The following is a 26,750-nucleotide window of genomic DNA, read 5'->3' on the forward strand; positions in this document are numbered from 1 at the left end:
ATGAATGTTTGGTAGATAAACATTTTTTCTTGATGTTCATACTCCTCACGTTGTTAATAGAGAGGACTCTGGGTACTGTAGCTTGTCATCTGGTATCTTCATCTATCTTAAGAAAGCTTCCTCAAAACTAGAGAAGGAGGGAAGAAAACATGTCTTCTCTTCTGATTTGACTTTAATTCTAATTTGACAATTTCTTCCTTGACAGCTTTTGCAAATACTACTGTGAAAAAAGAAAGTTCACTGAACAATTCAGTTTTGAGACTGAATTGAGCTTGAGGAGAATTGTTGAATTCCCAAGTCTGTGGTCTGTGGTTTTTATTATTGACTGCTCACATGGATTTAAAGTCCTGTCTCTGCAGTCAGTGTTTTTTATCTCCCTTTTGGGTGCTGCAATTTCGTCTAGCTTTCTATCCCTCAATGCCAGCTCTCTGATCTTGTGAATAAACATATGAAGAAACATTGAAGGACCTTCCTGCTTCTGAGGGGAGCCATGACTGGCATGCTGCACTGAGCTCCTTTCTAGCTGCAGTTCTGCATATATCTATGCAACTATAAATCAGGATTTGACCCTGGACCTGCATGTTGAAGAGAGTCTAATGAAAGCTGATGGAGTCAGCAGGCTCACTGTGAAGCTATCTTCTAAGGTCTGGTGGGTTTTTTTTCTTGTTCTGTGGGATATTATTTATGACACTTTCCCTTAATGTTTGCCTGTTAGCTGATGCTGCTTTTATTACTGAAGTTTTAATCTTACAAATACACATGAAGGCAAGGTGTGAAAGAGGGAAATTGATGTCCCAGGCATAAACAATCAAATGAACACTTTAGTTTTACCTTGCAAGTAAAGGATGGTCCAATAACCAAATCACCACCTGTGATCTCTTTCTTTTACTGCTGAAGTGTGTTCCCTAAAATGCGCGTAACCAGCTGGGTTGGAGGCATAACACTGTCTTGCTTTCTAGTAGCTAGAGTTATTCTCAAATAAAGAGCAGAAGTGTTGACCTTTACTTTGCTTGGGGGACTATTGTTTAGAAAAAGGAAATACGCTGAAAAGAATGTTCCTACATTAGCCTGGACAGCCATTGCACTGTTCTTTTCTGAGGCACTGTTCCTAGTATCCTCCCCTCATATGCTGAAGCATCCAGGTCTTAAGGAAGATGAAAACTTGATATCAGAAAAGAATCCCCTGAAAATAGAGTGTCTTACTCATTCCAGATATACCCATGAAGACTGTTATTTATATTAACATGTTAATGGGATCCAGATGATAACAAGATAGGAGCTAGTCCTGTATTTAATGCATCTACAGTCATCAAATAACAAAAAAACCCACCCTTTATATCATGTGAATACTTGTAAATGCATAAAAAATAGAGCCCATTTTGTGCAAGGTGGAATGATGATGTGATACATGTCACTGAATGTAGCTTGTCCAGAAAAAAAAAAAAGATGAGAGTCTAGATAATATTCAGGACTGTATATAAAACCTGAACCAGGCTTAGCAAACTTTAAAGGCACAGGATAAAGTAAATGTTATTATCTCTCAAGCATTTATTTCCTAGTTCAAGAAGCAGAATCATCTGTGACAAAGGTTAATCTGAAAATTGGTATTATACCACCTAGTAGACCTTTATATAATTAACTCTTATTGATGGTCTCACTCAGTGGTGCAGTTCATACAAGTAAATATCTAAGAGCTCAACCATAATGTGGACTGCAGGAAAGCTCTGCTAATGTATTTCCTCTCAGCTGCTTACAGCTACATGTTGCTGTTTCCTAACCGAAAGAAGCCATATGAATGTTTTGTGGTTTATGGCTTATTGCTTGGTGAATTTGTAAGAGAATGCTAAGGAAGTAGCTTTCAGTGAGGAGGCTGTAGTCCCTTATTTTTGAACCTTAAAAGAACCTTACAGAACCTTCAACTAAAGAAGGAAAAAAAAGCACCCAAAAGAAAACCTTTTTTGAAATTTATTTCTGGTAATTTAATGCTTTGTAAATTATAGCTGTCACAGTGTTTTTGTAGTCTTGGCCTTCTTTGAAAGGTAGTTAAATTTAGAAAACATTTTTAATTAAGTGATAGATCAGATGGGATATGCTTGCAAGTGAAATAAATCCACATGTCCCTTTGTGGATGGAAGAAAAGTTTTATTCCTTTTGGAGCTACCTTTAGTTCTGGTTATGTGCTTTCTAACTTATAATCAGATAAGCTGAAGTCTGTCCAGAAGGCAGTAATGGTTAAAAATATTCAATCAATTGCAGCAAGAATATGCTCTCTGCTAGGTATTCTTGAAGTAAGAAGTGTAGAAACATTAACTAAAAATATGAAATAAATTAATTCATTAATATTAGCATGTTTTTGAGGATTTGCTTGAACAGAAAGATCAACTTTTGTGTTATAAGAATACGAAAAGTCCAGGTGGCTTCATTTGGCACATTCTGTTTCGGATCCATGGTTTCTAGTTACTACAGTCATGAGCAGATGTGGATTGATGTAGTCTCTGGTAAAGAAAATACATGGATAAAGAGGGTGTGTGTTGATCTGTTCCTCTTCACGCCTGTAGAAGAGCAGCATTTTCTTGCTCAAAGTTGTTTCTGTCACTTTATTTTAAACAGGAAAACTTCATGATGCTTTATTTTCAGCCTCATGGGAGTTCTTAATTTTTCTAACATGTATTTGCTGCTTTCTTTCTATACTTTTTAGAACATACCTAAAAGGAAAATCTGGAAGAAGCAGAGGGGAAGTTATGAATTTGTGTTCTGGCACTAAATACCTGTATAACACTTGTACCTATTATTTTTATATGCTAACTAAATTTTGGAGAAAATGTGAACACAGTTGTAATGTTGTTACAAGTATGGTGTCCCAACAGGCATGTTGGACCTTTGTGATCAGGCTCTTATGCTGGAGGTAAGGGATAATCAACTTGTTTCTTTAAAAGGTTACTCGATATTCTTCTTTCATAATAAAAGAGCAATATAAAGGAGAACAGTGACATGGCTTTTGGCCACAATATAGGTAGTATTTAATACAAGCAAACACCTTATTTTCTTGAGAACCACTCTTAACTGTTCTAAGGGTCATGGTGTTGGCCACGGCTCTGACAACACTGAGGACAGAGATTGGCATGTGTGTTTCAGAAAGGGAGGTGTTCTGCACGGGGGTGAGGAGGGAGCAAGATGGTGCAGGGCTCTTTCTGAATCTCAGTAAGAAATGCCCAACAATGAATGGCTTAATAAGACAGAATAAGGAGAAGGATGTAGACAGTAAGTCTTACATCCCTTTGTGCCACAATGGATGGAGCCTGGATGGATTTTCCTATGGTGCGCTGCACAGAGCAGAGCAGTTCCTGTCCGTGGAGAGAAGCTCTCCCCTATGGTCATCTGAGCTGTTACAGAATTTCCTTACAAGAAAACAACTCAATTCCTAAAGGCCACTCGCATGAGTACCTGTTGCTGTGCTGCAAGATACAGGCAGGGCCAGGCGATAGGCACGGTCACCGGTGGTGAGCAAGAGCTGCCCACGGCTCCTCTGCTGTGGTGAGCTGGCGGAGCCTGTCCTGCGGCCGAAGAGCTGTGAGCGTTGCACGGCCTGACGGACACGCTGTACGCGCAGCACCAGCCCGGGCTTGCTCTGGTTAACGGTTAGGTAGATCACTGGCTCCTAAATGTGCAATGGTCTCTGGGTGAGGGTGGGGAGCATGCTACTTCTCTCCCTGTGTGTCTAACTTAAGCACATGGGTTATTAAATTGTGACCATCTCTAGTAGGGGACAGTATTTTGTTAAACTTTTCTTTTTGTCTAGGTATCCAATGAACATTTTCAAAGTGTGTGTGGCCCATGAGCTGATGGCACGTGTGGAAGTGTAGGGACTTAAACTCCTCTTTTCACTTTTGATGCAGCATTATGCTGTTTTTTAGGAAAGGTTTTGTGTTATATCTCCAGTTTTCTTCTTTTTGGAAGTTTCCTTGGCTTGACAATTTTTATAGTATCTCTGGAGCATGTGTCACGTCTGCAGCTGTTCTGGGCTCAAGGCAGAGTTGGGGTGTGTAATCCCTTTTCCCACAAGCATGAATTCAAATCAGAGTTGAAGCACATGCATGTAGATTGCTTCAAGCACCAGAATGCTTCTGGTTTTAATTAAAGGGGACAATCCATGTCCCTGAAGTTAGATGCTTCCCAAGTATCACTCTGAATCAGGACTGCCTACAGTAATGCTCCTGGACTGCTTGTTTGAGTAAAGATAGTAGGACACTTTTCTCAAATCTCTAGCTAATGATGAAAAACTTTATCCTGAAACTACCCAGCTTTTATAACAGCTAACTTGGTCAAAGCCCTGTTACTAAGCAAGCAAATGACAGAAATAACATTGTTCAGTTTTCTCTTCTCTTTCAGTTAACGCACTTGAAGAAGGAGATGAAGGAATCCTAGCTGAACGTGACATTTTGGCCATGCATTTGCAATTGAATGGCTTCTGGCCACTGGTTCCTGTGCAATCACAGGACCCAGTGCTTGGCATAAATCTGTGTAAAATGGCAAGAGTTTTATAGGTAGCTTGGACATCTCTTTTCCCAACAGACTAACAAAACAACTTCTTTTTTTATTGTAGTTGAAACATTGGGTGAATAAATGAGCTGTCCTGCTGTATAAGAGACTTCTGAGGGAAAACCAGGTAAGCTGTTTATTTGGCACTGGCATAACTTAAACTTATGACTGAGGCCCCATGTGTAAATAATTTTCATTGAGACTTACTGGCAACGCAGTGATAAACATTTTGATCAGAAAAGTAGTGATTTTTTAATATATCTTTTTGTGATGCTGAGCCAATAGACTCTGCAGTTTGCTCTATTGGTTGTAATAATTACAACTTATACCTCAGAACAGTTTTTCTTCCACCCTCTGATCATCTCCCCAAATGGTTAAGAGCTATTTTATCTCCTCTGAGGATGTTCTGATGAAGCTGATGCTATGTGGTAGGTCCTTGCCACCTGCTTTACTTGCTCATGTGAATGCTTTCTTGAGTCATACTCCCAGAATATATTGTTGCCTAAATCTAGGGAAGACTGGCAATTGGTAGCAGTTGAACTTTCATATTATACCAGAGTTTATGTTAAAAATAAACTCTTACAAATGATGAGTGTCTGGAAAACATATGGGTTGTTTGCTAAGAAACAAAGCACCTAGTTTGCTGTGTGAGAAGGGTTTTTCTCTTGCTATTAATTACTCCAGGAAGAAAAATCCACAGTAGACCACTACCTAGGAGATTGAGATTCATTGTTCAGTACTTTTCTTGTTAAATGTTGAAGCTGTCACAGAAATGTTCCCCAGCCTATGTCAGCTATTGTTAGCTTTAAGACCCATGTTCATTCTTCTTTAGGCACTGTGAATTTTCATTTCTTTTCAGCAGAGTAATATCTTTTCAGCTAGAATGGTTAAGGTTGCTTTAGCAAGGCGGAGGGTGCAGGGTGTCTGTAAGTGCACTGTTAAGTTGTTCTGTGAGCCAGAACCTGTGGGCAAAAATCTTTTCTGCAAAGAATTGACTCCTGGTCTTGCCTCTTTGGAATGTGATCTGAGTGAGATGCTGTTATACTGAGGTCCTGTCGTTTTGACTACTGTGTCTTTTGAATTTAACCTGGAAGAGTGTCTGTCTTTGGGTGGATGATGGGGTCCCCCTTTCAGTCTGGAGGAATCAGGGAAAATGTAAGGTACTGTGCTGATCCCAGCATTCCCCTATGTTGTCTCTGCAGTGGCACTTGGAGTGGGCTGACTCCAAGAAGCTTCTCAGTTAGTAGCTGAGCTATTTTGAATATTGTTGAGGCATGTGCCTGTCTCCATGAGTTATGTGTGACAGCAGATGGCCCCTTTCCCCCATATTAGAAAGTGGAAGGTGAAGAATGCATTATCCACCCTGTACTTGTGCTGTTTGGGATAACTGGCTAGACCAGGACTCAGAAAATAAACTTAGGGTCATAGGTAAAACAAACAGTGAGTTGACAATGTGAAGCTAGTGCAAAAAAAGGCAACTGTGATTCTGCAGTTTATGATCAGGAATATTACATGGAAGACAAGGGACATAGTTACCCCAGTTTGAAATTGTGGAGGCTTCATGTAATGCAAGTTTTGGATACTGGAATTTCAGATATAGACAAGCTGAAGAGTCTCGAGAAAAGAGAAACAAACAAACAAAAAAGTCTTAGAAAACAATGTTTTGTAAGCATGACCTGTGAGCAAATGCAAAAAGACATAGTAGTTTTTATAAGATTTTTCTAAAGAAAAAGATCTTCTGACTGTGGGAAGGCTTGTTAGATTTTCTGGCTTCTTTAAATAGAAGATGAGTATGATTACATTGAAAAGTGGAACAAAATATGATCAACTCAACAAATAGTAAAGAAAATGCAATTTTCTGTGCAATAGAAGGCTGTCTAACTGGGTAAGGAAGAAATCCAAGTAAGCAATGCAATTTTGTCTTGCATTTTTGTTTTGCAAAACATGCAAAAGCATTTTGTCTTGATGTCTTAGAAGTGGTTTAGTTTAGCAAAAATTTATTTTGATTTAAAATATTTTTTCTTAACAAATTTGCTGTTGAATATATAGTAAGTTTAGGCAAAACATAAAAGCCTGTCTTAATTGCTTCAAAAGCAGCCCATCTCAGACCATTTCACATCCAGCGCAATTCCCACCAAATTCATTGCGAAGACTGTGGTGACTATCTTTACACTGTGTAACAGCCTTTACTCATAAGATTGGGTGAAAACAAAGTAATCTGCATGGGTGCCTGTATATGATGTTATTTGGTGCAACAGGAACATTTCAGTAGATTGCAGCAGTCAGTTCTGAGATTTGTTTGTCTGTGTGTGGCCTGGGAATTTTAGTTCAAGGTGGATCTCATCCAGTCTTCTGGACCACAGACTTCCATTTGTAAATGCAGTTCAAAGCTGACCAATGAACCTGTCATGGTTGCAAACTCCCACTGGTGTTGGAGAGCATTTAGTGGGTAGCTGGAGCATATTTCACTTCCTGCAGAAACAAATTTGTTTCATTCATGTCACCTTTGAATTGTCCTGGAATATAGTAAGCATGGATAATTAGGGGACGCACTTCCGCACTGCACTGTTGCACTGAGCCAAAGGAATAGGAGATGAAACCTTTACAGTTCCTCCTTCTGAATCACACAGCGGACATTGTTAATTTATCAGACTTTCTCTTTTGTTTTTACTTCAGAAATACAAAATTATTAAACCAGACAGATGCACCTACTTTTCAGTGTATACTTTATCACAGCACAAATGTGAGCAAACTAAGAATGTGTGATATGATTTTTTATTGGTAGTTCTCCTCGCTGAACTGTCAAAGGTGACTTAAGTTTTTCCTTTTAACCAAGAGTTTATTGGTAATAACTTTGTTTTTTCTGGGCAGACTTGCCAAATATCAAGGGTATGGAAATTTAATCTTACTATTGATAGAAACTAGACATTTTTAAGATATTCATCAAAAGATCTTTGAACTTTTTCTTGTGTCCAACAACTTGATACTTATAAAACAAGGAGAAATTCTGATAAAATGTGAACATCTTGTTTCTTCCAAGTACACATCTGTCACGTGAGTTCTTTAACATTTGATCAAAGCACCTAAAACCATATGGTAAAAACCTCGATATTTAACAGGTCAAGATTTATATTCAGCTATGTCTCACAACATAAGCTGTATTTGAATGTAGAAACAGAGTCTTCTGACTTGATTTGCTGCTTCTCATGTTGAGAACTAACATTGCTTAGTAAATTACTTACTGTAAATAAAACTTTTTATTAAATACTTAATTAACTTGCTGTAACCTTACATAATCAGAGTGTAAGTCCTTAAGCTGACAGTTTATGACCTTGAAGTTGTATTTATAGTTTGTATCTGAATCCAAACTTTCCTTCTCTTCATTATGACGCAGCCAGAGTTGGATGAGAAATGTCTTTGCAATTTTTTGAAATTTTGAAGAATTTCATGATAACTTCTGTTCCAGTGTGGGCAGCAAACATACTTTTTTTCAGGGTGTTTTGGTTTTATTGTTTTTGCTAATAAGAATGGGACTGTCCACATTTAGCCAAAGACTGGTGGTTGGAACACATCTTGGGAGGAAAGCACCCTGAGTCAAATGCTTGATACCTCCTCCCACGTGAGTTTCCTCACAGCTAGTTTTGCTATATCTAGATGAGAGGAAGGAAGGAAGACCTACCTTATATATATTTCTTTCTTCCCCACTCCCTCAGAAAGTTTTATTTTTCTTGATAACATTCCTAAACCAAACAAACAGATTGGCATTTCCTTACAGAAACTTGTTCAGTTAAAGCATTTCTGGCAATTTGTGTTGCAGTCTTTCAAAGGCTTTGGCAGAGTAAGGGATGAGTGGGGCTTCCCTATTCTAGTCCCAGCTGCTGGATTTGGGTTGACTAGGAAGATTCTTCTTCTTCCCTTGACACCTAAGATGACTTCCCCTTTATCTTTTTTGTTGTTGGTTTTTTGTCATGAGTTTTTTCTCTTGTGCAGCTCATAAAATCTTTACTTAAAGACACGAGGGGTTGATTATCTGCTTTCCCTAGGAGTCTGAATTCTTCAATCCTAGACTCCATGTTGCCATTAGGTCAGCAGGGCCGATACGAGCTTATTTACTGCAGATTGGCTTTACCCAGTGCATCCAGCTATTTTTCCCTCAAACCATGTGAAGAAGGAGAAATGATCCATAGCCAGCTATAGGCTTTGTTTTTTCCCTGCTGTTATGTTTCTGTTCATGCACAGGCTTTTCAATTTCACGAAGCCAGCTTTACATGAAAGCTGAAATGTAATTGCATCCTCCTGAGTAAAATGGACAATTTCTGTGCCAACTGAATTTTTAAAGGAAAAGATTACAGCATTTGCTCTGCCTCCTGCTTTCTTTGCCGATGAATCCCTTTGCTGATGTAAAGAGATTAAATATTCTAAAACACCAGCCAGACCAATTCTTTATAATTCCATAAGTGCGCAGAATAACACCTTCATTATTTTTGTCAGGGGAAGAAGTAAAACACAGAAGGTTGGCCTCTTCCAACACATCTTGTTTACTTTAGCACATACTGGTGAGGATTCGGTTCGGTATATGTCATGCTTACTGTTCGTCTCAGCGCTCCATGTTAACTTAAACTTTAATTTCCTTGTGGAATTTGTGACTTTTTGATACACTTTGTAGGTCCAAGGCAAAATATACAAATATTGTGCAGTTCACAGCTTTCTGTTTGTTTGTTTTAAACTGATGACTGTAAGTGTGATAATATTGTTTATGTTGTGGAAAAAAAAAATTAGTAAGGGTGGATGGTTGCGCACAAAGCAGTTCAAAAGATCTTTTTCCTCTCTGTTTTATAGTTTCTAGCATTCTTTGTATCATTCATAATACCTTTGCACAGCCTCAGGAAATGGGTGGCTTTTAGAGTTGAATTTAGATACAGTATTTTGTCTTTCATTGATCGCATTTTGTAAGATTTCCAGGCTTACTCATGCATTTTATGCTTGCCTATGGACAGTCATAAAATAGTTTACTTACAGTTATGTTGTGAGCACAACAATGCCAATATATCTCACAGTCTTTGAACAGTGTCCAGACTTCTCTTTTCCCATCCAGATGATGTTGCAGACTTACCTGAAAGAATACTTGATAGCAGGATTATGCAGTGTGGTTCTTGTTCCCAAAAGTGTGCTTCTCCAACTCAAGCCTGCACAGTCATTCCCTTAATGTTGGAATTTATTCTTTGAAAGCCATCTCTGACATCCCCCAGCGTGGTCCAAACCAGCTTAATGAATAGAGGTTAGGAAAAATGGTACTCTAGCTGTTTTGAAAAAGGTTGCATTTGCAGGAGTTGGAGGTGTTCCTAAACTCAAGACAACCAGAACTCAAGAGGCTGGGCTATCTGGGGTAAAATAGTTCTACTTTGGAAACAACTAAGATAACTGGAAGTACAGTAAAACTGTAAGACCTGTAGTCTCCTTCAGGAGGTGCTGAAGGGCTAATTCCCGTTAATGTCCAGTTCAGCAGATTCAGCAGTTGTTCTGTCACAGGATGAAGGGGGTGACATGCTGCTTCTCCTTCAGTTATTGTCACATCTATATCCATCCTAGCTACTGATTACAGCTCCCGCAGGAGAGATTCAGTGGTGCCACACCACTGACTTTCTGAGCACTGTGTGTGCAGACCTGTGATAGCCGCAATCAAAACGTGGGCATGAGACCTAATACTGAAGGAAGTATGTTCATCTCAACTAAGGAATCCTTGGAGACACAGCAATAACCAGACAAACCCTAAGGAAGTATTAGAGCCTGTGTCTATAAAATAAAATTACGTTCTGAAAGATGCTGAGCATCAACTCCGAATAAAATCAGTAAGAAGAGAGAATATGCAGGGCAACAAAAGCAATGCAGAGGAAGTACTGTAAGTCTAAGAAGATTGGAAGTATGAAAGAAACTGTTATGAAATTAAAATGAGTGAGATGTATATAACTACACTGCAGTAGACTGGATTATAAACCTATGTGAGCATTGGTACTTAGAGGCTTGGGGGAGGAGAAGGTAGGTAGATCATCATCAGAACTGTAAATGCCAAGAAAAAAGACTAAAACATCATAATACTGTAATATCCTCTTGTTGGGTCAGATAAAAGAGTGAAACTTTGGAATGGGAATTGCCATCCATGTATCTGCTTCTATAGTAGAAATCTAGTGGGTTCTGAAAGACTCCTTAATGTGCAATTTTTAAGGAGATTCTTTAACTCCTATTTTTCCCCACTAATAATAGAAATTTTCTTTCTGAGAAAGAAGATGCTACGAATGCTGTGATTTTTTTTCTCATTAGGAAGCACAAAAAAAGGTTTATTGTGCATTTTCAGAGAACATCTGTGTCTTTATAGTATGTTTTTTTACAGTAACTTTATGAAGTCATGGGGGATGTAATGGTAACCATTAACCTGATTTTAGCCAAATTAAAGCTAATGTACTTTTCAGTAGCTACCCGAACAAATGCATTCATCAGTCATCTTCATGATTTCGCAGGATCCTGGGACTTCAGGCAATTCTCACGTATTGTACAACCATTTGCAGATCTTAATGCCAGCCATCGTTTGGCAGTGTCGTATGCCTAAAAGGAAAAACTGTTCAAAGCTGTTGTGGGAGAGGATGGAGTTGAGTTGTCTCCCTTCCAAGGCAAAACTTGCCCTTTTTCCCTCTTAGCACAAGTGGGTAACTATTTTAACCTCAAAAAGTCTGCCTTTCAAGAGATGCTTTCAGATCATAGAGAGGTAGTACTTGAAGTCTGAAGCCAATGTTTTTTCCACCATTTACAGTACTTAAGGTTTATTAAGACATTGGTTAAATGGTAAAAGCAAGAGCACTTTATTGAAGTCTATTGATGATTACTTGCTTTCTGAAGCACTGATTTTTTTGTGGTGGTGGGTTGTTTTTTTTTGTACATGAATATCACAGCATTACTTGAGTCTAAGTTTCAGTCTTCTGTGGCAGATGTTTCTGCCAGGCCTTTAGACCTTTCCTAGTCTAGTTGATCTTTGAGAAGGCAGAGCTTATACTGTTGCACAAATGCTAATCAAACAGGCCCTGAGCATTGCTTAGTACTCAAGAAGCGTGGGCTCTCATTTCCCAAGATTTAATCCTACTCTAAATACAATCATATTCCTAGCATAAACTGGGATCTGTCTTAAAAAAGAGTGGTAGATCAATTCCCTCTGCTTCCTCCAGCCCTCTCATTTTATCCCTGTGATCTTTTCAAGAGTCACCATTAATTTCAGCATTCCAGCTATCCATTCCCAACTTTAAACGAGCCTAACCTCTCCTCTGGATTGTTGCCAGAGGCTCTGTACCTGCTTTAGCGGAAGTAGTAACTCCTTTACAGTTTCTTCCATACATCTTTATTTTAAATTGTTCACAACCCATGGCTAGTTTCACCTTTAGAGTTTCTCTTTTCCTGACCAGTCACAGCCTAAGCTGCTGTAGTCACAAGTCTCATACCTGCTTTAGAAAGAGGGACATTACTTTTCTTCCTGTTTCTTCGAGCTCTTATTTTAGTCGTGAGCAAGTCAAGATCTGTCACTCAGCTGCATATGCTCTCCTTTTTCAAGCTCTATCCTTAACCTAAATTCCATGTTTCAGCAATGCAGTGTGATTTGACTTACCTTACTGTCAGTGGCAGCATGTTTACACCTCTGTCCCACAGTCTTCATGTCACCCTGAAGGCTCTCAGCGTGTAGCATTCATCTCAGTCTTGCTTCTCTACTTTCCTGAAAGCTAACTCTAAATGCAGTTCTAGGGCTAGTTAGTACTTGCCTTAACTGGAGTGACAGTTAATTTAGCTCTGCTTCCTCCAACTCTCATTTTGGGAGCATCGGCAGAATTGAAGGAAGTGCTGAATCTTGAAGTGAGTGCTATTGACGGAAGAGGAAGATACAGTCCAGGCTGCAGGATTTGGGAGAGGGTGAAATGCATGCTGGATTTTTGAAGACTGACGGGGCAAAAATGGGGCAGGTGTAAGTTGTGTGTCTGGTATAGCTTCTAACCTTATAAATACATTTTTATCATCCTTTTACCTGTTGTTTTACTTGTCTCCAGGGACCTAATGCTCACTTCAGCTTCATAGGCTCTCCTTTCTTGAGCAGTCCCTAACTATAGTCTAAGCCACGACTGCTGGGCCATTATTTGTCTTCCCATGCCAGAAACTCTTTTAAAGATATAGCACTAAAAATTTTTCCCCCCTCATCCTGAATATATCCCTGGCTATATGACTTATACTTCCTATTTAAATTATAGATCATTAACTTATGCTTTCACCATAAACGTATCAGATGGAAGAACGCTATTATTACTCAGGTTGGAAATTATATTAGAGTTACATTTTGGAATATTGTCCTCTGGAAGATGTCCAGCTGCAGCAAGGAGTCCAGATTAAACATACTCCAAAGTCCTATACAAAGATAGTTTTTTTCTGATTTATCATTGCTAGCATCAATCATCATCTTAGGTCTTTCACCCTTGTTTTCCTGATTCCTGTTCATAGCAGGATCTGAGCCTTATTCCAAGTAATAGCCCAGTGATACCAACTTGATTCTCTAGGTAGCCAGACAGGGAATTTTTGTCTAAAATAGAGCACTAATCCAATAATGATTCCAGGTTTATAGCCCCTCCTATGCTGATCCATAACCTTAGTACTAATTAGTCCAGCTGCTCCTGTCCTCCTCTTAACATTGAGGCAGTTGTGTATGGACTACTAAATTTAGTTCTTTATTATGTTTTCTGGAACTCAAACCTTCTCCTTGACTATCTACCCTAGCAGTACATAACTGTTACTTTCTACGCTGTGTTTACTTTGGTAAATAAATAAACTGCGTTTATAACTAAGCAGTGCAAATCATAACTAAAATTTTAAATGAAAAGTGTGCAGAAATAATGTATTTACATAACAACTCAATATACATATACACATTTATGCTTAGAGATTACTCTCTCTTTTACAGAAAGCTATCATATATACTAATAGAACTAATAAAAATAAATATTTTTTGTGTGTGTAGCATATCCCTGTGCAATTACATTACATTTTCAGGGCATAAGGAAAAAAGGCTCAAACCCTCCACTCCCTCTCATTCCCTCGGCTATATTTTTTCCAAGAAGCTCCTCATTTTAGGATGAGCACAGGGAGTACTTCGTGTGCTGTGGTCTCTTGAAAAATATGTCAACCTGCTATGATCTCTACATGGCAGCTGATCTCTTTGAAAATCTGGCAATCATCCAAGTGAACCAGCATATGTGTACGTAGTACAGCCTTCCTCAGTGGACACGTGTTAAGCTTATTAAAAAAGCTGTATACCTACTGTGGTTCTCATATAGATTGGATACAGTCTAAGCACATTTTACACACAGAATACACAGAATCATATAGGTTGGAAAAGACCTTTAAGATCATTTAGTCCAACTGTAAACCTAACACTACCAGTTCACTACTAAACCATGTCCCTAAGTACCACATCCAGACGTCTTTTAAACACCTCCAGGGATGGAGACTCAACCAGTTCCCTGAGCAGCCTGTTCCAATGTCTGACAACCCTTTCAGTGAAGAAATTTTTCCTAATATCCTATCTAAACCTTCCCTGGCACTGCTTGAGGCCATTTCCTCTCATCCTATCGCTGGTTACTTGGGAGAAGAGACCAACACCCACCTCGCTACAACCCCCTTTCAGGTAGCCGTAGAGAGCAATAAGGTCTCCCCTCAGCCTACTCTTCTCCAGGCTGGACACCCCCAGCTCCCTCAGCCACTCCTCACAAGACCTGCTCTCCAGGCCCTTCACCAGCTTTGTTGCTCTTCTCTGGACATGCTCCAGCACCTCAATGTCCTTCTTGTACTGAGGGGCCCAAAACTGAACACAATACTCGAGGTGCGGCCTCACCAGTGCTGAGTACAGGGACACGATCCCCTCCCCGCTCCTGCTGGCCACACTATTCCTGATACAAGCCAGGATGCTGTTGGCCTTCTTGGCTGCCTGGGCACATGCTGGCTCATGTTCAGCCGGCTGTCAGCCAGCACCCCCAGGTCCTTCTTTGCCAGGCAGCTCCCCAGCTACTCTCCCCCAAGCCTGTAGCGTTGCATGGGGTTGTGTGGCCCAAGTGCAGGACCCAGCATTGAGCCTTGTTAAACCTCATACAATTAACCTCGGCCCATTGATCCAGCCTGTCCAGGCCCCTCTGCAGAGCCTTCTTTCCCTCGAGCAGATCAACACTCCTGCACAACTTGGTGTCATCTGCAAACTTACTGAGGGTGCCCTCGATCCTCTCATCCAGATCACTGATAAAGATATTAAACAGAAGTGGCCCCAACACTGAGCCCTGGGGAACCTGACCTGTGACCAGCTGCCAACTAGATTGAACTCCATTCACCACCACTCTGGGCCCCGCCAGCCAGCCAGTTTTTTACCCAGCGAAGAGTACACCTGCTCAAGCCATGACCAGCCAGTTTTTCCAGGAGAATGCTGTGGGAAACATTGTCAAAGGCTTTGCTAAAGTCTAGGTAGACAACATCCACAGCCTTTCCCTCATCCACTAAATGGGTCACCTTGTCATAGAAGGATATCAGGTTAGTCAAACAGGACCTGCCTTTCCTAAACCTATCCTGACTGGGCCTGATCACTTGGTTATCCTGTATGTGTCATGTGATGGCACTCAAGATGATCTGCTGTATAACTTTCCCCAGCACCGAGGTCAGACTGACAGGCCTGTAGTTCCTCGCATCTTCCTCCCAGCCCTTCCTGTAGATGGGTGTCATGTTTGCTAATCTCCAGTCAACTGGGACCTCCCCAGTAGCCAGGACTGCTGATAAAGGGTGGAAAGCAGCTTGGTGAGCAGTTCCACCAGTTCCTTCAGTACTCTTGGGTGGATGTCATCCTGCTTGATAGATTTATGTGTTTCTAGGTGGTGTAGCAGGTCGCTAGCCATTTCTCCTTGGATTATGGGGGCTCCATTTGGCACACCATCCCTGTCTTCCAGATCAGGGGACTGGGAACCCAGAGAACAACTGGTTTTAGTATTAAAGACTGAGGCAAAGAAGGCCTTAAGTACCTCAGCCTTTTCCTCATCCTTTGTAACTATGTTTCCTCCCACATCTAATAAAGGCTGGAGATTTTTCTTAGCCCTCCTTTTGTTGCTAATGTATTTATAGAAGTATTTTTATTGTCTTTTATGGCAGTAGCCAGATTAAGCTCTAGCTGGGCTTTGGCTCTTCTAATTTTCTCCCTGCATAACCTCACTACACCCCTGTAGTCCTCTTGAGTTGCCTGCCCCTTCTTCCAAAGGTCATAAAGTCTCCTTTTCTTCTGAGTTCCAGCCAAAACACTCTGTTCAGCCAGGCCAGTCTTCCCCATCAGCTCATCTTTCGGCACATGGGGACAGCCTGCTCTTGCGCCTTTAAGAATGTCTCCTTGAAGAATGTCCAGCCTTCCTGGACTCCTTTGCCCTTCAAGACTGCCTCCCAGGGGACCCTGTTGATCAGTCTCCTAAACAGGCCAAAGTCTGCCCTCCAGAAGTCCAAGATGGCAGTTCTGCTGACCCCCCTCCTTACTTCTCTGAGAATTGAAAACTCTGTCACTTTGTGATCGCTGTGCCCAAGATGGTCTCCAAACACCGCCTCACCCACTAGTCCTTCTCTGTTTGTGAACAACAGGTCCATTGGGGTGCCTTTCCTAGTTGTCTTGCTCACCAGCTGTGTCAGGAAGTTATCTTCCACACACTCCAGGAGCCTCTCAGACTGGTTCCTCTCCACTGTATTGTATTTCCAGCATACATTGCAGCATACATCCAGCATTTCACTGACACATTCAAAAATACTTCTCAGGAAGGGATGTTTCTAGGCAGCTGTTCAAGTATGTTTCTTCAGCCATTTGAAAGGTAGCATTTTTGAAACATTTAACCCTTTTGATGATAAAGTGTATTTATAACATATATTCCATCTTACAAAAACTAAGATTACTAGTTTTGCAAAGGACTCAAAGAATATTGCCATTAAGTACAATATCCTAGCTGTAAATAGTAGAATTTAGCTGGGAAGGTTAATGTTCTCAGAGTAGACTGGGAACAGAAAGCCCAGATTAGAATTAATCTATAAACAGAGTTTGTTAATACAACTTCTGTAATGGGAAATCAGTTTTCAGATCTTGAATTTTCAGACTGAACGAGATCTTAGCACATTTTAGTGACCTACTATTAGATTAGATTAGTTTTATGAAGAGATTTCAGTAAATGCTCTATATCAAGCAGGCATACACTAGGCTAACTGCATACACATGGTTATTGTCAACATTTAACTCTTTTCTAAAGGGGATGATGAGAAGCATAAAAGAAGACTGATACCTAAGATTCCTGGAACACTACAGATGTTCTGAGTGCTCAGGCCTTGCCAGCATCCTTTTGCCTTAAAAGATCACCAGGCTGGTGGCTAAAGACAATGATGTACAGTGATGTTAAGCTAAGGAGTTGCACCAAGCAGCTGTGTATCCCTGGAAGACTTTCAGCTATAGAGATCCTGTGCTATTCTGGGATAAACTGGAGACAACATAGCAAACTCCGTAATACAGTTTACTGCAGGCAAAGAAAGTCCTTTACTTCTCTTGGATTGAGATTCACACGCAACTGCAATTATATCTTACCTGTTTATTGGTAAATCATAAAAGGCACAGACCTAAAGAGCTTTGATTATAGTAAAGAAAAATCTTTACTCTTAGCTAAATCATACTGCAGCTTTTTGATTTATAGCTTTATGGCATATTTGTGGTTTTGAATCTATTACTGTGCTTTCAGTGTGAGGAGTTTGGAACACAGACAGATGTTTCGTTGCCTGCCAGTGGGAAAGAGAAGAGCCTTTTGTAAAAGCAGCAGTTTTAGTGAGAATTCCATGGCTAAGGTTCATAATAGTCTGACCTTTCTTTAAACTGTATGCAGCAGTCTTTTTTTTTTTTTTTATGAGATGAAACGGATTGATAACTTTGCTTAGCCTTGCTCCGTGCTATGTGATTTACCTTCATAAAATGCCATTTTTGCCTTGGGCTTCCTGCTGACTGTGCTGTAAGACTTGTACCCCAAAATGTGTCACATCTCTTCACCTAGCATGGTCTAGCTGCCTGTTTATGTAACTTTCTGCATCATCAAACACTTATCAGCACAGGAATTCTGGAAAATGCTCTGTCACAGAGATATCAGGACAAGAATTCTGTGTTTCTCATCTTGTTGCTGTAATGATGCAGCACACCTGTGTCAGGTTATACCATACAACTGTGAGCACTGAGGATCTCATAATTAGGTGAGGCTGTGCTTCCAAGGAGAATTAAAAGTGAGTATAGGACTATGAATGCTCAATACATGATTTCTGCTTTGCTTTATTTTCCTTTCTATCTGTATAATGAGAGAGCTCACAGTAGCAGGGAGATGCTATATAAATAAGCTATATAAAATTCTCAGAGAGCCTTGAGCATAGGGAAACACAGAAGTGGTAACTTCAGCACTTTTTCTCTGAAAATAAATTTCTGTGGGTATTGACTATTTATTTGTCCTATACAAAGTTAAAGGCTGTTCCTTATGCCAACAATTGAAGAGGAGAGAATTACAAACCAAATAAGAGTGTAAGGCCCATTTGACTGGTCAGGAGGTAGAATGGGATGCAGCAGTATGTATATGTCAAGAAAAGGGTGTAAAAATGTAGAATTCTGTATTGGAAAGAGATCTGATTACAGCTGTCTGTCTGTAAAACTTGTCGTTAATAGGGGGAAGTATATGATCCAAGTAGGTGGTGGGTAAAAGAGCCTGAGTGACAATTCTGCTGTTGACTTTGTAGTGGATCAAAGCCCTGCGTTTGCTGGGCCACTTCAATGGTTTATTTCTTCCTGTTACTTCTCTTGTGTATGTTTTGTCAGCTGTAGGATCAAGCGGAATAGAATTACTAGGTATCTTTTTCAGTAACATAGCTTTATGATTGTGTGTGTTGGGGTTTTGTTGGGGTTTTTTAAACTCTCTTCTTTATTCTGTTTCCCTTATTACCAGTTATGCTTAATATCTGATCTCTTAGTCTCTTTTGAAGATTAAACAAAATGGGTATTGAATGTGTTTGGGGGTTTTTGTATTTGTTATTTGCCTTATTGTGGAAGTCCTGGACTTTTTTTCTAGGTCTTGTTTTTTGTGTTTCATATAGGTGCTTGTCTTTTTGCTAATCCATTTTCCACTGCAACCCCCATTCTAGCATTACATGCTGATGGTTTTCTCCTGTGTTTGTTAGCATTGCACTTCATTTAATACATCTATGAGTCTGACCTATAGCTCTATTGTTGCTGTTCAGCTTCTCTCACTTCATATTTTTCCCTCAGAATCATGGGCTCTGCCTCTCATGACTTCATTCAAAACACCTTCACATATTTATATTCTCAAATGCTTTATTAGTCAGGTTGAAAATAACTGTCTCTTCCTGCTTTTTTTCCCATGTCTCCTAAAACAGAAGTTTTTTTCATCACGTTTTGTGAACTTTTTACTGAGCCTGTGCCCAGATATATGTTTAGGATTAAGGGACCTACCATCAATAGTCGTGTATTTCTTAAAGCCACTTTCCCAGTCCTACCACAGAAGTAGTACAGGGCTGTAAAGCTAATCTTAGAAACACCACAAAGGACCTGCTCATCTACTATACAGTTACAAAATAGAACTGGTATCTAGGGCTTTCATATATTTTGGTTATCTTCTGGTTTCCTTTTATTACTCTCAGCTGAGATAGATTAGGACAGGCTGAAATTAGTCCTAACTTACCCCAGGCTTTCTGTTTGCATGCTGGTTGCTCACAGCAGCACGCCAGGGTCCTGCAGCTCACCATCTCTGTGTCTGTATTGCTCTAGCATTGTGCCAGAAATGAATATGTGGAAGAAAGATAGCAGGAAAATGAGGGCAAGGGACATGAGGAAGTAAAAATGTGTGCAGATGCCTGGGAATGGACAGTAGACTTTAACTGGAGAAACATGAAGCAGTTTCTCTAAGAAAAATCTACTGCAATTTTTACCTAGTCTGTTACAAATGTGTGAGTGATACTTGAGAGGCAAGTGGGGGAAAACAGAGCATCTCTTTAACTATATGCTTTGCCAAAAAGAATCTGCTTTTTGTAGATTAAGAGGGCATTGAAAATACGATTATATGTACCATGAGCTCCAGGAGGCTTCCTGAGCTTGGCTGAGGAAGAAAGTAGAATCCTCCTGAGATTGTGGAGGACTAAAATAGAGAAATGCTGATACAACATAAATGTTTGCTTCAAAGAATTGCTGATGGACTGTGAAAGGATGGATTTCGGATCACAGGCAGTTTTGCCCTGTATGCACTAAAGTTAGATTACTGCCCTGATCATTTGTTAGTTGTGGTATCCGCTCTGTGCTAGTGCAGAATACTGGAGCAGCCTTTCTTACCTCTATTTTCCCTTCTTTAAAATAAAGATTGGCAATATCTGTTAGAGTGAATGCCCTATTAAAAGGAAGTTAGTGAACTAACACCAGTAGTGAAGCTGTATTGGTAAACTACCCAGTTTGTTATGCTTCAGACTAACTTCAGTTTTGAGGAGCCAGTTGTCTCTGTAGCGTTGAGCTACTTTATACTTTATGGCTTTACTTGCTATGATATGACTTTGATACACTTGTAAGGAGAAGCATGTAGAGGTCACTTATCTCCTTGGAAACCAGAGGATAAAATTACTCTAGTTGTATCTGTTGCCTGTATTTTGATATAAATATTTTTTTTGTTTCCCAAGGGATAGCTGCCTAGACACTGAGGCATTAACCATTTTGTAATGATTTTCTGTCTTCTGCTAAGGCAAGGGGGTCTTACAGTCAGAGAACAATAAAAGCACTCTTAATTGGCTAGCTCAGATACGCTATTTGCCTCAAGCATTTTGCATTCTAATTAGAAATCAAAGCATTACAAGGTGTTCCCTTTGCCTTGTACTCCTGACAGTTTGTGGAATCTGCCTTTTGTCCGGCCTTCTCTTCAGTGTAAGGTTGTTTCTAAGCAAATGTTTTAAATAAAAGCCTTGTAGAATATGTTATTTCTATAAAACTTAGACTACTAATGATAAAGAGCTCATTTATAATGTATATTACTGAGGTAGTTGTTATTCCCATGGAGATACTAATGCTGCACTGCAAGGAGAATGAATGGGGGAAGGTGCAAATAATCTGATAACTGTAGGTCAGAAACACTTTAGCAGATGTAAAAGAATAGCTGTGTGTGATATGGTGTGACAGGTGATTTTACTAATAGCGTTGGGGTAACAAGCAGCAACTAGACGGATGCGGTCTTGGGAGTTTTTTGTTTCTAAGCATCTTTATTTACTAGAGTATTTCTTGTACATTGCAGTGTTTAACATGGGAACAATGATCGCCTGTAGTGAGCCTACTTGGGTTTGATCTGTATCACAATGATTGAACTTATGACTTGGTTTTAGCCATTAGAAAGTTGATAGTGTAATAGGAACATTCTCCAGTACAGTATGTGCATATACCTATAGTGTAATACATGTACTCTAAGACAATAACATTGTTCCTGTAGTGCAGAAAAGTGTATCACTGTATCATTTCATCCGTGAGGTCTGAATAGACCAGAGAGGTCTATGATTCCTCTCCAGATGTCACCTATGATGTGTTACATAGGTAACGGCAAAGACCCAGGCTTCTTAACTCCTACTGTCCTTTATAGCATCTTTTGCTTATAGAGGGGAAACCACAATGTTTGCTTCGGTGCTAGACTCTTAAGAGATCTAGAACAAATCAATTTCCAGGACTGAACAGAGCAGTGTATTGGTACGGGTTTTGACTTGTGAAAATTCCAGGTGAACAAAAATCTAATATCAGTTTAAGTTAATCAGAGGAATTGAATGATAAGACAGTCTGAAAGTCCTCTGGCTGAACCAACTAGCACCAATCGTGCGTATCTCTGTAGAGGAGAATGTATTTTGGTTTTTCTTCAAACAAATTGCTAAACATTTTCTCTAGAAATAGCTAGTTTCATTGCCAGGAGTGTGTTCCAGTGTTCTAGAGTATGTTTGTGCTGTCCTGTGTGCCTCTAGAGCTGACTTCATTTTACACATTGCATTTTACTCTGGGATAAGGCTGTCCAATGGGCAGATAATTTCTCTAGTACTATTAACAATTTTGTAATTAGTATAACATGACAATCCACACTGTCTCTTGTGGAAAATGCAGTCTCCAAGGCTGCTATATTCTGCTAAATTTCTGAGCTAATATAGAAAAAGAGGTGTCTGTCTAAAATGTTTCTTAATTTTTATTCTTTTAGCTTTGTATTACTAGTTTGTATGGTGTGTGTTTGGGGGGTTTGGTGGTGGTGTTTTTGGTTTTTTTTTTTAAAGGGGGTTCTGACATTAAGACCTGCCTGTTTGTAGCATTCTTTGTTTTACTGGGTTTTGTACTAGAGATTGTAAATGTTTGTCTGGGAATCTTGGATATTTTTTTTTTTAATTAAAACAAGGCTGCACAACCACAGGGGAACCTTAGGTATATGGTAGCAGTTCTGGTAATAGTGTCAGTGTTTAGCTTAATCTCTGTAGCTAAAAAAACCCCAAACAAACAAAAAAGCCCTAAGAGTCTAAGGGAGTCTGGAGGTACTTGGTATTTTGGAATGATTTTTAACAGATTTAACAGTTTTAGTATGATAGAGAACCTTCTCAAGAAGGTAAAATTATCCTGCATTATGAATGATTGCAGAAGATATCTACAAACATTCCTCATTGCACTTCCCATTCATTTAAAGGTTTTTTTGCTGGCTCTATATCACAAGCTTGTAACAAAGCAAACAAAAGTTTAATGGGAAAAGCAGTTAGTATCTGTTCAAGGGCTAACACAACTTAATGTTTGGCTCAATGTTATACTGTAACACAGCAAGCTACCAGTATGTAAAAAATGCAAAACAATTCACCATTTCAAAGAATTACGTTCTATTAAATGTAAGGTTGATATGGCTCCTGTGGCACAAAGAAAATCTCAGATATATAACTATGTAAATCTCAGTTTGAAATGTGGATTTGACATTCAGAGAATTAATGACAGGTATACTAGTATATTATATGAGTAAAGCTGAAATAACCAACAGAATTATCCAGATCAGAGTTCTTTGATTTCTGGGTAACTAATCATAGTGTACATTTCTGATGAAGCTTTGATAAGCGTCTTCCATTGGCTAATTTGTTTAACATGGTAATATAAAGCCCAGTTATGTATGGATGAAAATTAATAGGTAGACTGTCATTAGACCTTAGCTTATTCCATACCTTATTAGTACCATCTGTTAGCTTTTTTTTTTATTCTATAAGCTGGTCTGTATTTAGCTGCTGTAAGTATTTTTAGGAAAACTCCATTAAAACTTTTACATACAGCACAACACTGGAAAAAGCAAATGAAACTATATAGAAGCAGAAAAATATGACACATATTTGAAAGTCAAAGTTGCTTTCCAAAAGATACCTGAATTCCTACCAGAAAAGATATTGTTGTGTCTTCGGATGAAAACTAACAAAATTTGAGAAGCTTAACTTTATTAAGTAAATGAGTCATGGACTAACATTTCTATTCCTAACAAATGGAAAATGTTAGGAGCAGGTGCCGTAGCAGGTGTCCTTTGTGTCCTTGTAGCCAATGCAGTGTTAAGGGTCTCTATAGCTTGATGAATGATGCTGGGGATTAACCTCTGTGGGTTTTAACTGGTCTCATAAACTAGCTTTTGAATTTGATTAAGTAACTTGCCCGGCAAAGACATGACAATACTTAAGGGTCTCTTGATGCTTATTTTATTCCCAGAAGAGTAGTAGAATGGAAACCCTTAATTTGGATATATAGTGTTGGTGGCAATGATATTGAAACCTAGCAGAACTGGTTTGTAGCAGGAATTGTTTAGTTTATACCTCCTAGCTGTTATGAAGCCATTGATATTTGTGAAATGATAGATCATATTTTGGCACTCATCTCTGGGGAAATGTCATGGAGATATTTGTGAAAGGAACAAATCCAAAGGCAGCCAATTGCACAGCTGAAGTAAAGGGCTACAGAAGCTTATGAAGACAATGCAATAATAAGCAGAAGTCTGCATGTAAATAGTGTATGGTCCAAATAAAGCTGAAATTGCCATAGATGAAATCTTATGTGCAGCATTTACAGGGCCCAGGGTAAAGTCTTATCTTCTTAGGCCTATCTGGAAAGGAAGATCAAAAGCACAGAACCTTTTTTTCTTTTCCAAGTATTTTGTGAAAAATAGCAGGTTCTCTACAAACTACTATAAAGGCACTGACATGTCTCTATCAATTAGATTTTTTTTTTTTCTCTATGGAAATTAGAGAAGACTTGTAGGAAGTGGAGATGAGAAATTTTTTTCTTTCCTTTAAAAAGCACACAGCACTGACTTGTTGCCCTTTCTGAATCAGATGTATAACTCCATGTAATTTAATTTGGCTTCCATGGAAATCAATTGTGAATTGTCTCACCCTTTCCCAGTTATTACTAAAGCATTTTAATGGTTCAGGATTGATCTAACGAGCCCTCCCTGGAATAACTAATATCGAAGTCGTTTGGTAAAGACTAATTTAATAGTTCTGACTAATACTGTCACGTTTTTATACCTATTAGGAATAATGATCAAAGCCTAATGGGTGTACTAAGGGGAGCTGAGGTTGCATAACAAAGCCTTGCTGGCTGTGGGTGGTCTGATATTCCTTCATTTCCAGATAAAACCCTACTTCACCTGTATCCATTTAAGACTGTTTTTACCCATTTTCCATTTGTCTGTGGCACAGGTGTGGGTATTTAACAGCAGAAAGAAAGCAGAATTAATAATAGAATTGTTAAATGTTACATAATGTTAATTTATTGAAATGATAATTTGAATTTCAGGTGAAGATAAAGTTTGTGTAATGTAGCTCTACTTTCATTAAGGTAATTATTTGAAGTTAACATTTTATTACTTGTGATAGATCTTTGCCTTGTGGAGGACTGTATGGCTAGATGTATTTTAATGAATATGTTTTTCTTTAGTATGCATAGTTATATTAGTAACTAACTGCAGCTTGGCTTAAAATAGTTTTATCCCACCCAGAGGGAACTGGGAAAAGAAGCTGAAAAATAAAAGCAAATCTTTTGTCTTAATAACAATGTTTAGTTTTCTTAGGCACATATAAAAACCCTGGAACTTTGAAACTACTGCATAATACTGTGAACTATTTACATGAGTCAAGGTTGTATGAAGCTACTGATCAGCAAGGTGGCATTTTCAATTTGAAACTTTTTTTCTTTTAATTGGGATGCTTTGGGTGTTTTATTAAATTAGCCTAACACTTAGGTTTTGAGAGCTTTTGCAAATACTATCTCAAAAAAGCTTTTCTAGGAGACTGCAAATGCGCTCACTTTCCAAAATGCTTGAGGTGAATACAGCTAAAGTTAATTAAAATGTAAAATTTGATGCAGAACTTCCTGTGTTTCCTGTGTAATGGATATAAATGCATAGAAGGGACGGATTGGGAAGCCCTTGCTCTGCGGAAGGGTTTTTACTCTGTATAAAACTCCGTGACTTTGATAAACTATTCATAAATTAAAGGGCTCCTGAGCATATGGGTGTTTTTAATCTGGTCCTAAGGGGTATGTATGAGCTTTTAATAGTGTCTGAAAGAGATATATTTGTGTTATTTCAGCCATCATCTGTTATTTAGTTTGCATCACCTGATGCTGTACTGTCCATTAAATTCTAAGCTGACTGGTTCTGAAACTCTTATTTTTTTAAAAAACAATGTGTTTATATAAATAATATAGTTAGGTCACTGAGAAAGCAGAACTCTATTGGAGTGCTTTTTCAAAGAAAGCAGCTAATTTCATAATTCTTGCAGTTTATTTGTTGTTGCTGCTATAGTGCCAGAAGATAATTTACCAACTCTTACATATCCTATCGACCTGTCCTGCTTTGACAGGAACTGAAGCAGAGACAATTTGTCAAGCATGCTCAGTGCGGTGCACTAAGACTAAAGAAAAATGTTGAAGTTTTGCAATTTCTTAGAAACTTTATGTCGACCTTGCTTGTTCACTTAAAAAGAAAAGTAAGGATGGTATGTTTGCTGCATTAGGATGTTGAGGCTGTTTGCTAGAATCTGTTTTTGGGCAAAAACAAAAGTGCTAGATTAAGTTGCAATGTAAGAAGCAGTGGAACTGCTGATTCTACTTGTATGAGTATTTTTGCAGGGAAGAGATATAACAGATGTGTTCAAGAGGATGTTGGGAAACAGCCAACGTGATAACGTATCATCCATCTTCTTCTTTTGCCTTGCCACGTGGAAACAAATGCAGTAGCAACTGCTATTATTTTTGCCATGTAACTCCAGTCTCCTGGAGTAAGTATGCTTGTGACTTCCTATAATTTATTGTGACTAAACAGAAATCATTAGATAAGAAATGGTATTTGATTTTACTTAGACCAAATCTAAGTAGTGCATTCCTGGAATATGATAGAAGACATCTAGTAGCTCTCTTATATGCATATAAACCAACATCTGATAAACATAAATATAAAAAGTAATCAAATATTAGAGACTTTGCTGAAGAGTCAGGGAAAAGATCTTAGACTTGGATAATTTCCTGTCTTTGTTTTTTTGATGAATAAAAGAGGACCTTTGTTACGTTAAGGTATGCTGTATATCAAAATGAAACCTTCCTATGCGCATGCAGTTGGATGCAATATGCAGTAAATTAGCAGTAAGAGCTGAGAGTCATCAGATTAAAGTGCTGCTCTCCTTTACAAGGAAATTAGTCTTTTTTTTTTTTTTTGAGGTAATTTCTGAGCCAAACAGAAGTGGCTGCTCTCAGACGTTCAGAATGCAGGATTTAGGAAATAGCATATGATGGCTATGTTGGCTTCAAAGTACAGGAAGTCCTTGGAAAAATTTCTTCTTACCTAAATCACTCTGGAGCTGTTGGCAGCAGCTGTGTGGGATACAAGTTGTAAATCTCTACTGGGAGATAAATACTCAGATGCTAGAGTTTTTGCTAACTGAGTTTTCTGTTTCTTTATATTGCTCTCAGTTCTATCCTTTGCAGTCAGTACTGCAACATATTGAATCACAGAATGAGAAGAAAGATGAGCGGCCTTAACAGTTAGTTTCTAAGTGTGTGCTTTTTTAATAAAGCAATGTTG

At 38.9% G+C, this 26,750-nt stretch overlaps 1 long non-coding RNA gene across 2 annotated transcripts in view; it reads left to right on the top strand.

Annotated features, from left to right (window-relative positions):
- LOC135313513 (uncharacterized) overlaps positions 1-26,750 on the top strand; it is a 252,953-nt gene that overhangs the window by 170,754 nt on the left and 55,449 nt on the right. For both annotated transcript variants that reach the window (XR_010373147.1, XR_010373150.1), the window contains exon 5: positions 4,604-4,666. This is a non-coding gene — a long non-coding RNA (uncharacterized LOC135313513). The remainder of the gene's footprint in view (positions 1-4,603; positions 4,667-26,750) is intronic.

This window comes from Phalacrocorax carbo, chromosome 5 (assembly GCF_963921805.1).
Source record: "Phalacrocorax carbo chromosome 5, bPhaCar2.1, whole genome shotgun sequence".
Classification (NCBI taxonomy): Eukaryota; Metazoa; Chordata; class Aves; order Suliformes; family Phalacrocoracidae; genus Phalacrocorax; species Phalacrocorax carbo.